The following is a 12,483-nucleotide window of genomic DNA, read 5'->3' on the forward strand; positions in this document are numbered from 1 at the left end:
ATTTGTGCCATACACAGTGTACATCTAATTTCCATTAGGATTAATCAGAGCAGGGTACTTGCATTGAGAGGACAATGCGCCTGATGTTGTTAACTATACAAATTGGGCACAATATCTAAATGAAAAGATTGAGGAAAGATTTGAGACAATGGGAAGCATTTGCAAGAAGCCTGTGGGGGGGTTATGAATATATTTATCTCAGCACACCTGAAGACATTTCATTTTAAAGGTAGAAAAGGCAGAATAAAATATACAGTCCTGACAATAAAACATCAACTTCTTATATTTAAATGCAACAATAAAATGATAAAATTATATTTAAGGTTGAATTGCTATATATATATATATATATATATATATATATATATATATATATATATATATAAAGTTATCCTGGCTTTGTGCTTTTTGTAAATAGTAACATAGGAACTTATTTTTCTATTACAAGAGGATTTATAACACTGATGCTGTACAAAGAGGCTTGAGGAGAAAAAGAACTTGTGAAGAAAAACAGAAAAAGCATGAAAGTTGGTGATGTTGCTGAAGTTCATTATTACTTGGTTCAGAATACACATTTGTCCAGCTTGTCTGTGTTCCAAATCCAGGGCTGTTTCCCCAAAAAGTTCCAGTTTCAAAAGTAAAGCAAACTTCGGTGCACTTGAGGCCTTGCATGGATGAAATTAGAGAGCGAGGGCTGAAAGCCATGCATTGATGGGTCTCCCATGCAGCCTGGCCTTCAGTTTTCACCCTCTGATTTTGCTCATGCAGGGTCTTTTTCCCACCTTAAGGCAGCTTATGGCTGCATTAGCTCCTGTGGGTACAAAACACCTGTGGGAGCAAATTAAAACAATGGAATACAGTGGTACCTTGGGTTACAAACTTAATTCATTCCGGAGGTCTGTTCTTAACCTGAAACCATTCTTAACCTGAGCCGCGCTTTCACTAATGGGGCCTCCCGCTGCCTCCACGTCACCACCACTTGATTTCTGTTCTCATCCAGGGGCAAAGTTTGCAGCCTGAGGTACTGCTTCCGGTTTAGTGGAGTTTGTAACCTGAAGTGTTTGTAACCCGAAGCATTTGTAACCTGAGGTACCACTGTAACGAAAATGTCACAAGTCACCCAGAGGAGAGATGGCCTTCAGCCTCTACCCTCCAGTATCACACCCAAAATTATTTTTCCCACCTGCACCACTAGCAATGAATGGTTCCATTAGCTGCTATTGGGATGTGGGAAAGCCCCCAGCAAGCAAAAACTAAAGGGTGTGGATTAAAAGCCACCCAGCGCATGGACAATCCCATGGGAGATGGGCTTCTGTTTCCACTCCATCCCCTGATATTGTCAATACAAGGTTTTTTTCTGCCCTTGTGGGAATGAACGAAGGCATTAGTTCCTATGTGTCTGTCTGCTGTATGACCTGTTGCTTCTTGCGAGTAGCTGTTTTTGGTTGGTGGGTGCTGGGGTGCCTGTAAGGAAGTAGAGACCTGCCACATACACTAATGAAAAATGGACTTGACGAAAGAGTGGGCTTTATAATATTGTTGCTTCCATGTGCAGTATCTAGTAGTGAGCTAAAGAGGTTGTCTGATTACATTACGTACCAGTAAAACAAATGCAAATGTTACGGTATGAGCAGAAGAAGCTAGCATTTATGTTAAATTATTGAGCAACGGCAGTGTAGATATAAACGCTGAAAGACAAGACCTACTGATGTGAATGCACAATGCTAACAGTGGTGTCCTCACATGTCATCTATGATTGACAGGGCTTGTAAGGGAATCCAAATCAAAAGCAAATCTCTCACGAATAGATGAGTCTAATGTATGTTAGCCTGGAAAGATGAATTCAGGACACCAGCACATCAGCACTGAGGTGTGGATACAGTATGCAGATGGGCTTTTCAAATTCTCCATCTTATTTGTTAGCAGAGAAATTGGGGGTGACTAGTTCATCCGTGTTCTTCAAAGAAGGAGTTCTCAAACTGTTTCTTACCTTTGGGGAAGGGCTGTAGTTCAGGGCCAGGGCATCTGCCTGGAAACCCATCACCAGTCAGTGTGGACCATGTTGAGAAAAACAAGCCATTGGTCTGACTGAGTATAAGGCAGTGTCCTATGTTTCCAGGGGTATAAAGGTAAAGGGACCCCTGACCATTAGGTCCAGTCGTGACCAACTCTGGGGTTGCAGCGCTCATCTCACTTTATTGGCCGAGGGAGCCGGTGTATAGCTTCTGGGTCATGTGGCCAGCATGACTAAGCCGCTTCTGGCGAACCAGAGCAGTGCACAGAAATGCCGTTTACCTTCCCGCTGGAGTGGTACCTATTTATCTACTTGCAATTTGATGTGCTTTCGAACTGCTAGGTTGGCAGGAGCAGGGACCGAGCAATGAGAACTCACCCCGTCACGGGGATTCGAACTGCCGACCTTCTGATCGGCAAGTCCTAGGCTCAGTGGTTTAACCCACAGCGACACCCACGTACCTCTCTCTTTTTTTTTAATGATATTTATTAGAAGTTTAAAAATTACAGAAAAAAGAAGAAAAGAAAACAACAACAAAATTAACAAAACACACATTACAATACATAAAAAATAAAGAAAAGTAAAAAATACAACAATAACAATAAAAAACCACATCCAATATTCCATATCTTTATCTTTCATTTACTTGTTTCATCGACCTCCTCACACCTCCCTTTTTGTATTCTAGTTTAGTTATTTGTTTCAGCAAATTCTTTCCATCTTTCTCAATTTTTATTGGGTAGTTTATCTTAACAGTCTAACCTATTAATTAACTCAACAAATCCTTTCCATCTTTCGCTATATTCTGTCATTCAGTTGACCTTAATTTATTTTAACCTTATCTTACCATAAAATACCCTAGAGCTTAAAACTTAATACTTATTTATACATAACTCCTTATATCATTTCTACTAAAGCCAAATAGTTTCATTCCAACATTTTTCCTAATACTCGTTAATTTTACACTAATTCCCAAAATAAGTTTTTTAAGAACTTTCTTCCAATCTTCATCCAACGTCTCTTCTTCCTGGTCTCGGGTTATGTCAGTCCTTAATGTCCATTCCATCTAGTCCATCAACCTGGTAATCTTATGTCCAAGGCTCTTAAGTCTTTTCCATGGCCCTTCTGCAGATCTTCTTCTTGTTTATACCTGCACTTTACCTTGTCTTTTGTTGATCTCTTTCTTAGTTTCTTTCCTTTCTCATTGAGGAGTAGGTCTTGAGGAAACTCCAACCCAAAGATATCTCCATCTCCCCTCAGCAGATCAGCCCATTCCCCACAGTCCCATTCCCCACAGTCAGCAGTGTAGTCCAAAAAGTATTTAAAAACATGTTTCAAAGTCCCTCCAAAATTAAGAGCCCCCACATCTCCAGACCCCCCCTGGCCCACTCCAGATTCATTCTTCAAGAACAGCGGCTTGTGCTCCTGCAGGGCCTCGGATCTCTCCATTTGTATTACTTGAGGTTCAGCAGCAACCTCCTCCATTGTCTTCTGCATTTGCACTTGCCCTGTCAAAACAGGTTCCTGGGTTGGTTCCTGAATGGTTTCTATATAAGTATTCGCTGTTTGTCCAAAGTTTTTAACTGCAGCAGTCATCAAATCCATCTTCTCATGTATCTGGTCCAACAAAGCACTTGTCTTGCAAAAAGCAAGCACCAAAACTTATTCTAAACACATTTTTATTCAAGGTCAGAGTCTGGTCCCACGATCCTAATCTCCACAGCTGTGAAATCCCCAGATCGACTCCAGCAACAATTTAACAAGCTCCCTCTAGAGGCGACAATTTCCATTTGTATCCATCTTTTAAAAGCAGGTCCAACAAAAGAAAGTTACTTTCATTTTTCAAATTTTTTGTTTCTTTTAAATGCAAAAGGCAACATTGGAATCAATTTGTTTCTCTTCTTTAGCTATCTGTCAAAAGACGTTGCATTCACAGTCAATGAACTTCCCCAGAAATTTCTGTCTCTGACACCCCGTTCCCAGGTTTGAGATGGTGGAAATTTATCCTTCTTTACTCTCTCTCCTGCAGGCTTGAACAATCAAAATTCCCCCTCTTTTCTCCTGCTTCCAAGAGGGGTTTTGGTGGTTAAAACTGAAGGAAATTTAGACCTTTATATACAACTTTCCAAACTTTAGCTTGCACAATTTTTGCTTCAGTCTATTTACAAAAGCGGAAGGTGGACTTCCTGTTTAGAGCCTTCCCGCTACAGTGCCAAATTAAGATGTTTCTTGATCCAATTTTCCGCTCTACTCACAGGTACTTGTTTAGAGTCCAATTGTGCACAGGAAAAAGCCAGCGCTCTCCGGCAACGGCTGTGCGGCTTCACTCCGTAAAAATAGCGGTCGATTCAAGACACCGCGCCGCTCACCCCACATCGCTTTGGATCCCCGAAAAAGGGTTTCCCTGCGAGTAGGGGAGGCGCTCCTGTTGTCAGCCGAATCCCATGTTCCCAGGCTTCCTCCACCTGGGATTTTTAAAGAGTCTCCGCCTTCGCCACGGCGGCAAGACCCGATTTTCGCGGAGCGGGTTCCTCAGTCAGAGGAACTCCGCCATTGCTGATGGCGCTAACCCGGAAGTCCACCCCCGTCCCTCTCCAGGGGTATAGAGCTGCCCATTAGAAGAGAGAAGTAGCTATGGGAGCAGCAGGCAAAGTTTGGGCAGTCTGACCAACATCTTTCAACACCCCAGTCCTAACATCACTCTGGGGCAAACTGTAACCAAATAATACAAGTAATAATAATTAATAATAATAATAATAAATTGGAGAACACGCATATAGAATTCTGTGACATTTTCCTTGGGGTAGAGAAAAGAAACTCTCAGAAATTTTCTCAAAAAAAGAAAAAAAGAAAATCAAATTCAGATTTTGGATCTCTTAACTCTGGGAATGTTCCTTAGGCGGAAAGGCCCTTCCATGGGCCATAGGAATGCAGGCTTGCAACCAAAAGAAACTGGGTGACCAAAATTTCCTAGCTGATGACTAGCTCTTTCCAGTGTGCTCAGGAAGGGCTAATGCTGTGGTCTTTGCAGATTGATTCCCAGCAAGGTATCGAGTAGATTGGCCTGATCTTCTTTGGGGCAAATCAGTCTATTTGCTTTTCAGCTTAGCTCATTTGAAAACCTTATAGGAAAAACAAACAGCTTAATACCCTGTGAGAAATATGTTTCCTTATCAAGTGCAGCTGAAAGGTATTTCCTTTTGATGATTTATTTGTGCCTGAATTAGAAATTTATTTCTCTGTGCTGCAGGGAGTCATTCAGGGAAGAATGTCATTAAGAGTAAATGTTTAATGTTTAATAAAGTAACTGTATCTTCTTTTTCTATTTATTTATTAGTTCAATTTCTAAACCAGCTTTCATCAGTTGTGATCCTAGGGCAGTTTACAGTCCAAACATCAATACAATAAAGCAATATTTTAAAAAAAACAACAACACCCACCCTCACACGTACAATTTATAACCAATATTGAAACACAACCTAAATACAATGCAGCAATGGTACATCAATTTGCCATTGATATCATCTCGGTTAACCTCCTCCCAAGCTGCTGATGAAAAAGTACATCTTTAACTGTCACTGAAAACCAAATAATAAAGGTGCCAGTCATTCCTCTTGGGAAAGGAGGTTATTCAGAGTTCCTATTTGACTTATATGTGTTATTTGAGAAATTCATAATCATAAAAATCTTAAGACTACCGTCGGATAATACCTTTATTAGGGCCAACCAAAAAGCCACAAGCTTTCAAGTTCACTAAAACTCTTCATCAGGCAAGATAGGAGTGGTTGGATGGGGCACAGTAAATGAAAAAAGTAGAGAGATTAGACTGGATTGAGGCCAGAATTATTTTGACTAATTTGTAAGAGAATTCTGAATTTTTTAACCTAGTTTAAAAATGTCTGTGCCTCCCTTCAAAAAAAAAAATTATCGTGGTGTCTTGCTCAATATAAATACAACATTAAACGTGGGGATCCTCTGTAAGGAAAAAATAAAATATAATAATAATAATAATAATAATAATAATAATAATAATAATAATAATAATTATTTATTATTTATATCCCGCCCATCTGGCTGAGTTTCCCCAGCCACTCTGGGCGGCTCCCAGTCAAGTGTTAAAAACAATACAGCGTTACATATTAAAAACTTCCCTGAACAGGGCTGCCTTAAGATGTCTTCTGAATGTCAGGTAGTTTATCTCTTTGACATCTGATGGGAGGGCGTTCCACAGGGCGGGCGCCACTACCGAGGTTCCCTGTAGCCTCACTTCTCGCAATGAGGGAACCGCCAGAAGGCCCTCAGAGCTGGGCCTCAGTGTCCGGGCTGAACGATGGGGGTAGAGACGCTCCTTCAGGTACTGTTCAGTACTGTTCAGTAATTCTGGCTGAGCTTAACTACTCGTCCATGTTCAAACTATTTTTCTGCATTGTTGAAAACTGCCTGCCATTTTCTGTATTTTATTTGGCTTCTGGGAGTCTTTGCCCATGCTCATCTGTATTTTGATTGGGGTCATGTCCACTGCGTTGATCGATATAGTACAATGCGGAAGTGCAAGCGCAACATGCAGTTTCCTGTTCCGACCTCTTGGGATCTCTGCATTGATGCTCAGCGATGTAATGATGTCACCACACAATGGCGTGTGGCTCTATACTATTTTTGCATTAGTTTATTTTATGTTTGGAACAAAATCCATGAATCAGTGGGAGAATTATTATTTTTTTAAAGACTTGCAAGCCTTAAAAACTGACACCATGCAATGTTAATGAAAAGCGTCGAAAGCTGGTGGGTTATTTTTTTAAAATGCTGTACTTAAAAAGCCAAGTCTTGAAAAACTGAACAAATGTTTATTTATAGAAAAGGGGCTGGTGTATTTCGCCAAACATTCTATTCCTTAAAAGCACTCCTTTTTTAAAACATTGAAATCAAACACAGTGAAAATTGACTCAGCTTTAAGATGCAAGCATTCACACAGACTTTCACCTTCCATTATGACCCCTGAGAATACTTTGAATGTGCATTGGCCTTGGTTTTTTCCTGTTGCAAAAGCGAAACCTGATGGACAGAATTTCACAGAACGCAAGCACAGTCCCTTTTCTCATAGCCTTGTTGTTTGTAGAGTTTAATGCAAAGACAAAAGCAATTCTGATTTCCCCCTTCAGGGCATGCACTAATCTTTGCCAAAGGTTCAGGAAGGCATTTTAGTCCCCTTCACAATGGTTGCCCAATTGGACAAATGCACGGCAGGCTCGGTGTGTTTGTTTTTGCCCGTTTGCATGTGCATTAGCTCCATAAGGAAGGGTAAGGTATTGATTGTCGCTGGAGGCATAATGATACCAGAATAGAAAGCAAACTGACACAGTTACAAAAACAAAGGCTCTAAGCCTACCTTGTATGCATTCAGGAGCACAGCTGTGAAACTTAGCAAATACTTTGTTGTGTTCCCTCTATGAAAGGGGTGCTCAGAGGATGTCATATTGAGTTTTCCTAAGTTAAGAAAGCATCTGAGTGTGATTTAGAACATGTAAAGGCAACAGAAGAAAATGTGCAGGCAACAGAAGTGACTTTTCAACCTTTTTTGATCCTTCCTGCTCCCTGCAGATTTTGCAGGTCCCAAGCTATTCCACAAGGCTTCATGTGAGACCATACGCCCCAAGACATTTTAGTTCCTGACGCAGAAAATTCAAATGGTATTTTCACATGATGGTCAAAATATAAGAATAAGTAACTGAGCATTTGTTGATGTTAACCAGGCATGGCTAAGCTGCTGCCATATCAACACAATTTCTGGTGGACTCTCAAGTCCCTCAAAAATTCAGCTGCTGTTTACCCTAAAATCAGTATGTGTGTTTCAACTAAGTTTTACTTAAAGTAAAACTGTTGGCATCCAGTACTGTACCCAGTTACTTGGGAGTAAACCCACTGAATTCAGTGGGACTTATTATGGAGGAGACATGATAGAACTGCACCATGAGTGTTGTAAATCCTGCAGAATTAAGAACTACCTATTTTCCCAGAAGCTTTACGGTGAACTGATGCTGGTATCCATTGTATCTGGAGAGTGAAGCTATAATCTTGAACAAACGGAGATGAAATAAACCATTCAGGTCTTGATTCAATGAGAAATATGCCTGGTTGCCTTTTTTTATCTCATTCTCTCTGTGTAGCAGAAGATCAAAATATTTGTTGTGGGATAAGTCCCTAGCACACTGTTGGACGTGAGTAATTTTTGCATTGCATTTTGTAAATCCATCTACTACAGATGGCAAAGACTATCATCTCTGCAGGAAGCATCTACTTCTCTGAAAAGGATGCACACTTTAATGGCTTGGGGAACCGAAAGCAAAAGAAAGTGAACAATAACCGATACCCTGATTCTATGGCCTCAAAAGAAAAGAGAGAGAAAATCAAAGATCATTATACCTTTCTTTAAAAATGAAAATAACCACAGGAAAGGGTTTTGCAAAGTTCTGATTTTCTCCAGTAGATTAAAGCAAGTGTATTAACGCAATATGTCTTACAAATGGCTCTAAGAAACCCTCGTTCACCATTAACATTTCAGAGCTTTTACAATAATGCATTTTTAAACCTCTTCCTTCCTGCTAACAAACAGGGGAGAAAAGCTGGAGTCAACTTAAATCAGGCTGCGACCCTAGAGCCTCTGTTAAAATTGCCGACTATGGTTTGTTCAGCTCCTATAAGTCAAGCAGGATGACATGCTCAGTGTTCTGTGTCACTTTGGCTTAGAATGCCATGTGCATCCAGTCCAATCAAAATGGAGCAGGGAAAGTTGACATTAAATGGCAGAGTGCTGTTGTTATGAAAGCACAAGGAAAGGAAAGCTTTTCTTTAAAAAATAAAATAAATAATGATTTGGAAACCTCTTCTGCCAAGGTTCTCTTCTTTTTAGGGAAGTGGAAAATGTGTTTCCAGTCAAATTTAAGGGCAGACTTACCTATTTCACACTTCCCAAAACAATTAAAGATTGAAACAGCAATCTGTCGAAATTCGCACATCTCTGAATTCTGCAGTATATTATTCAGCTGAGAAATATACTAAAGTGTGCATTAGAATGCATTCAGTATATTGGTGAAAATAACATGCAAAAATGCTTTATATTAGGAAAATGTGATTGTAAAAAATTGTATATTGGGCAAAATTGCAGACAAAATTAGGATAAATGCATACTAAAAGGCTGGTGAATTTTCATGAGGCCTTTTGAAAAAAAATCACAAACTATTGTAGACAACTTTAGATTGGAAAAATGAGAAACTGACTGTTTATCCTAGTACCTTAGGGATTCTGATATCTGGAGCACCTAAGAGAGGTATTTAGTTGGCAATCTCCATCTTATCTTGGAATGGATTTAAGAGCTGGTTTTGAGGCTACAACATCTGACCCAATTTCTGTGTTGTTTATGTTCTTTGTTTTTGATTGTCATCCACCATCCCCTGGTTTACCCCCTCACAGAGCTAAGATTCCCAGCACCTTTAGCAAACTACAGTTTTCATGATTTTTAAGGGGAAGCCATATTTTTGAAAGTGCTTTAAATGTATGGTTTATATGAAGAGAGAGAGGGAAAAAAATTAACGCCATCAAATGAATATGAGTTGTATTGGAGAAAATACATGTTAGCTGGGGGCATCAATATGAAGAAACCATTATTTCTCTTTCAGAAATCTAACATCTGTAAGAAAGCTCACTCCCAGCTTGTCCAGTAATGAACTTTGCCCTTTTTATGCCCTCAATATATATATAGTTTTCTGGTGCCAATATTGCCCAAGTCTTAGTTTGACACTAAGTCAACTGCACCAAGCTGACTCCATAATAAGTCAGCTGTGCTACTATAACACAGTGCGGGTGGGGAGGCAGGAAGAAAAATATCTCATGTTAAACTTCTTTAGCCATTGCCCTTTGCTCCTTTAAACTCAGTAGGACTTCCTTTTCTGTAAATTGCTGCTGTTTTATTCTGTTTATATTGTGTTTTATGGTTGTGCTGGATGGCTTTCAAGGGCTGGTGCATTTGAAGTTCTAAAGTTTAACGTTTTAAACTGTGTTTTGAACCGTTATCATATGCTATGTAATATTTGCTACTTTGTCAAGAGGTTCTCCTAAAGAGCAGGATGGAAATATATCAAAGAAATTCATTGGCATTGGATTGGGTTGCGAGACTGTATTTGACAGCTGTGTTTTGAGCCCAAAGGAGGCATGCTAACGTCTGCGGCATTTGTCATAGTGCAAAAATAATGGTCTGCAAACCTAAACACGTCAAATTCTATTAAATTTAGATGAGCACATTCTAAATAAGTTTAGATCCATTAGTATGCACAAGGAAGAGGAATAACGTAGTACATTGATCTTTAAAAAAGATACCTACAGTGCAACACTATTCCTGTTTAATCGAACGTAATTTGCACTCTGTTCAAAGGAACTTGCTAGCAGGGAGGTGCGCATGGAATTCAAGTTTTATATTCTTACACACATCAGCTGAGAAATATGGCCAGCTGAGTTCAGCTGAACAGGCAGTTCCATCCTGCGCATGTGTCTACCCAGAAGTAAACCCCAGTGTGCTCATTGGGACTTGCACATATATTTAGAAGTAGGGATAAATACAGACAATTCCAACAAGAAAGAAAAGTGGGAGGCATCTAAAGAAACCACTGTGGCTTCAACGGAGCTTACAGATCAGCTGAGATTTAAGAAGGGCTTCTATAAGAAATGGAAGAAAGGGGAAATATTGAAGGAAGAGTATGCTCAAGTAGCCAATGGTTGCAGGGAGAAGGTCGAGGGGGGTGGGGCAAAGTTCAGAATGAGCTAAGTCTTGCAAGAGAGGATAAAAATGATTTTGAAATGTTTCTTTGGCTGTACTCAAATCAAGAGGAAGAACAAGCAAGTAGTAGCTCCTCTGCATAGAAAAGATGGAGAAATGCTGATTATGTATTTATTCTATCTTCTGATATTTAATCAGCATGTTGTTGTCGTTTAGTCATGTCCGATTCTTTGTGAACCCATGGACCAGAGCACGCCAGACACTCCTGTCTTCCACTGCCTCCCGCAGTTTGGTCAAACTCATGCTGGTAGCTTCAAGAACATTGTCCACCCATCTCGTCCTCTGCCGTCCCCTTCTCCTTGTGCCCTCCATCTTTCCCAACTTTTCCAGGGAGTCTTCTCTTCTCATGAGATGGCCAAAGTATTGGAGCCTCAGCTTCACGATCTGTCCTTCCAGTGAGCACTCAGGGCTGATTTCCTTCAGAATGGATAGGTTTGATCTTCTTGCAGTCCATGGGACTCTCAAGAGTCTCCTCCAACACCATAATTCAAAAGCATCAATTCTTCGGCGATCAGCCTTCTTTATGGTCCAGCTCTCACTTCCATACATCACTACTGGGGAAAACATAGCTTTAACGATACGGACCTTTGTTGGCAAGGTGATGTCTCTGCTTTTTAAGTAACTATCAGCATGTTACTATTATGCTAAATGTATGTTAACAGCCATGTTATAATTGCTGGGTTGTTATTGTGTTTTTAATAGCTGGTACCCACCCTGAATCATAGAATCATAGAATCATAGAGTTGGAAGAGACCACAAGGGCCATCGAGTCCAACCCCCTGCCAAGCAGGAAACACCATCAGAGCACTCCTGACATATGGTTGTCAAGCCTCTGCTTAAAGACCTCCAAAGAAGGAGACTCCACCACACTCATTGGCAGCAAATTCCACTGTCAAACAGCTCTTACTGTCAGGAATTTCTTCCTAATGTTTAGGTGGAATCTTCTTTTTTGTAGTTTGGAACCATTGCTCCGTGTCCGCTTCTCTGGAGCAGCAGAAAACAACCTTTCTCCCTCCTCTATGTGACAAATCCTTGAAACAGAATTGAGATGGGGTGAGGGGGAATTGGAAATGATTATGGCCAGTGCCTTTTGTAAGTCGGAGAGCACCGGGGTACAGTTCTGGCACCTCTCAGATGGGCGCCATTGCAGGCTGCCACTCCCCCCACCTGCTTCTTGCCATTACGTACTGCTGAGAAGCCCCTAATGAACATTTCAGATAGAAATAGAAGGTGGTTAGCATGTGTGAGTCTACCCATTCTTTAGATTTATGACTGCACTGAGCTCCTAGCTGTGATTAGCCAAGCTACAGGGCAGGGCAATTCATACTTCCATTTATTCAATCCATCTCCCATGTAATGGCGGTGGGTTTTAAGCTTTCCAGCCAGGCCTCTACCATTGCACAGGCCTGCGTTTGTGCAAGGGCCCTTCCAGGCTTCTCTGGCTATCCCCCTGAATGGAAGAGAACAAGGGAGGTGGGATGCATTTATTTGACCTGCACCAGAACCAGCTAGAGAGGCAGCTTATAGCTCTTAGACTATTATTACTCATTGCAGCACAGAAACAAGAGTTAGAGTGGTCTTAAAGGGGAGTCTGTCGGAGGCGTTCAATATGTCAAAAGGTGTGACACAAGGCTTCAAAATA

The sequence above is a fragment of the Podarcis raffonei genome, chromosome 5 (genome assembly GCF_027172205.1).
Source record: "Podarcis raffonei isolate rPodRaf1 chromosome 5, rPodRaf1.pri, whole genome shotgun sequence".
NCBI lineage: Eukaryota > Metazoa > Chordata > Lepidosauria > Squamata > Lacertidae > Podarcis > Podarcis raffonei.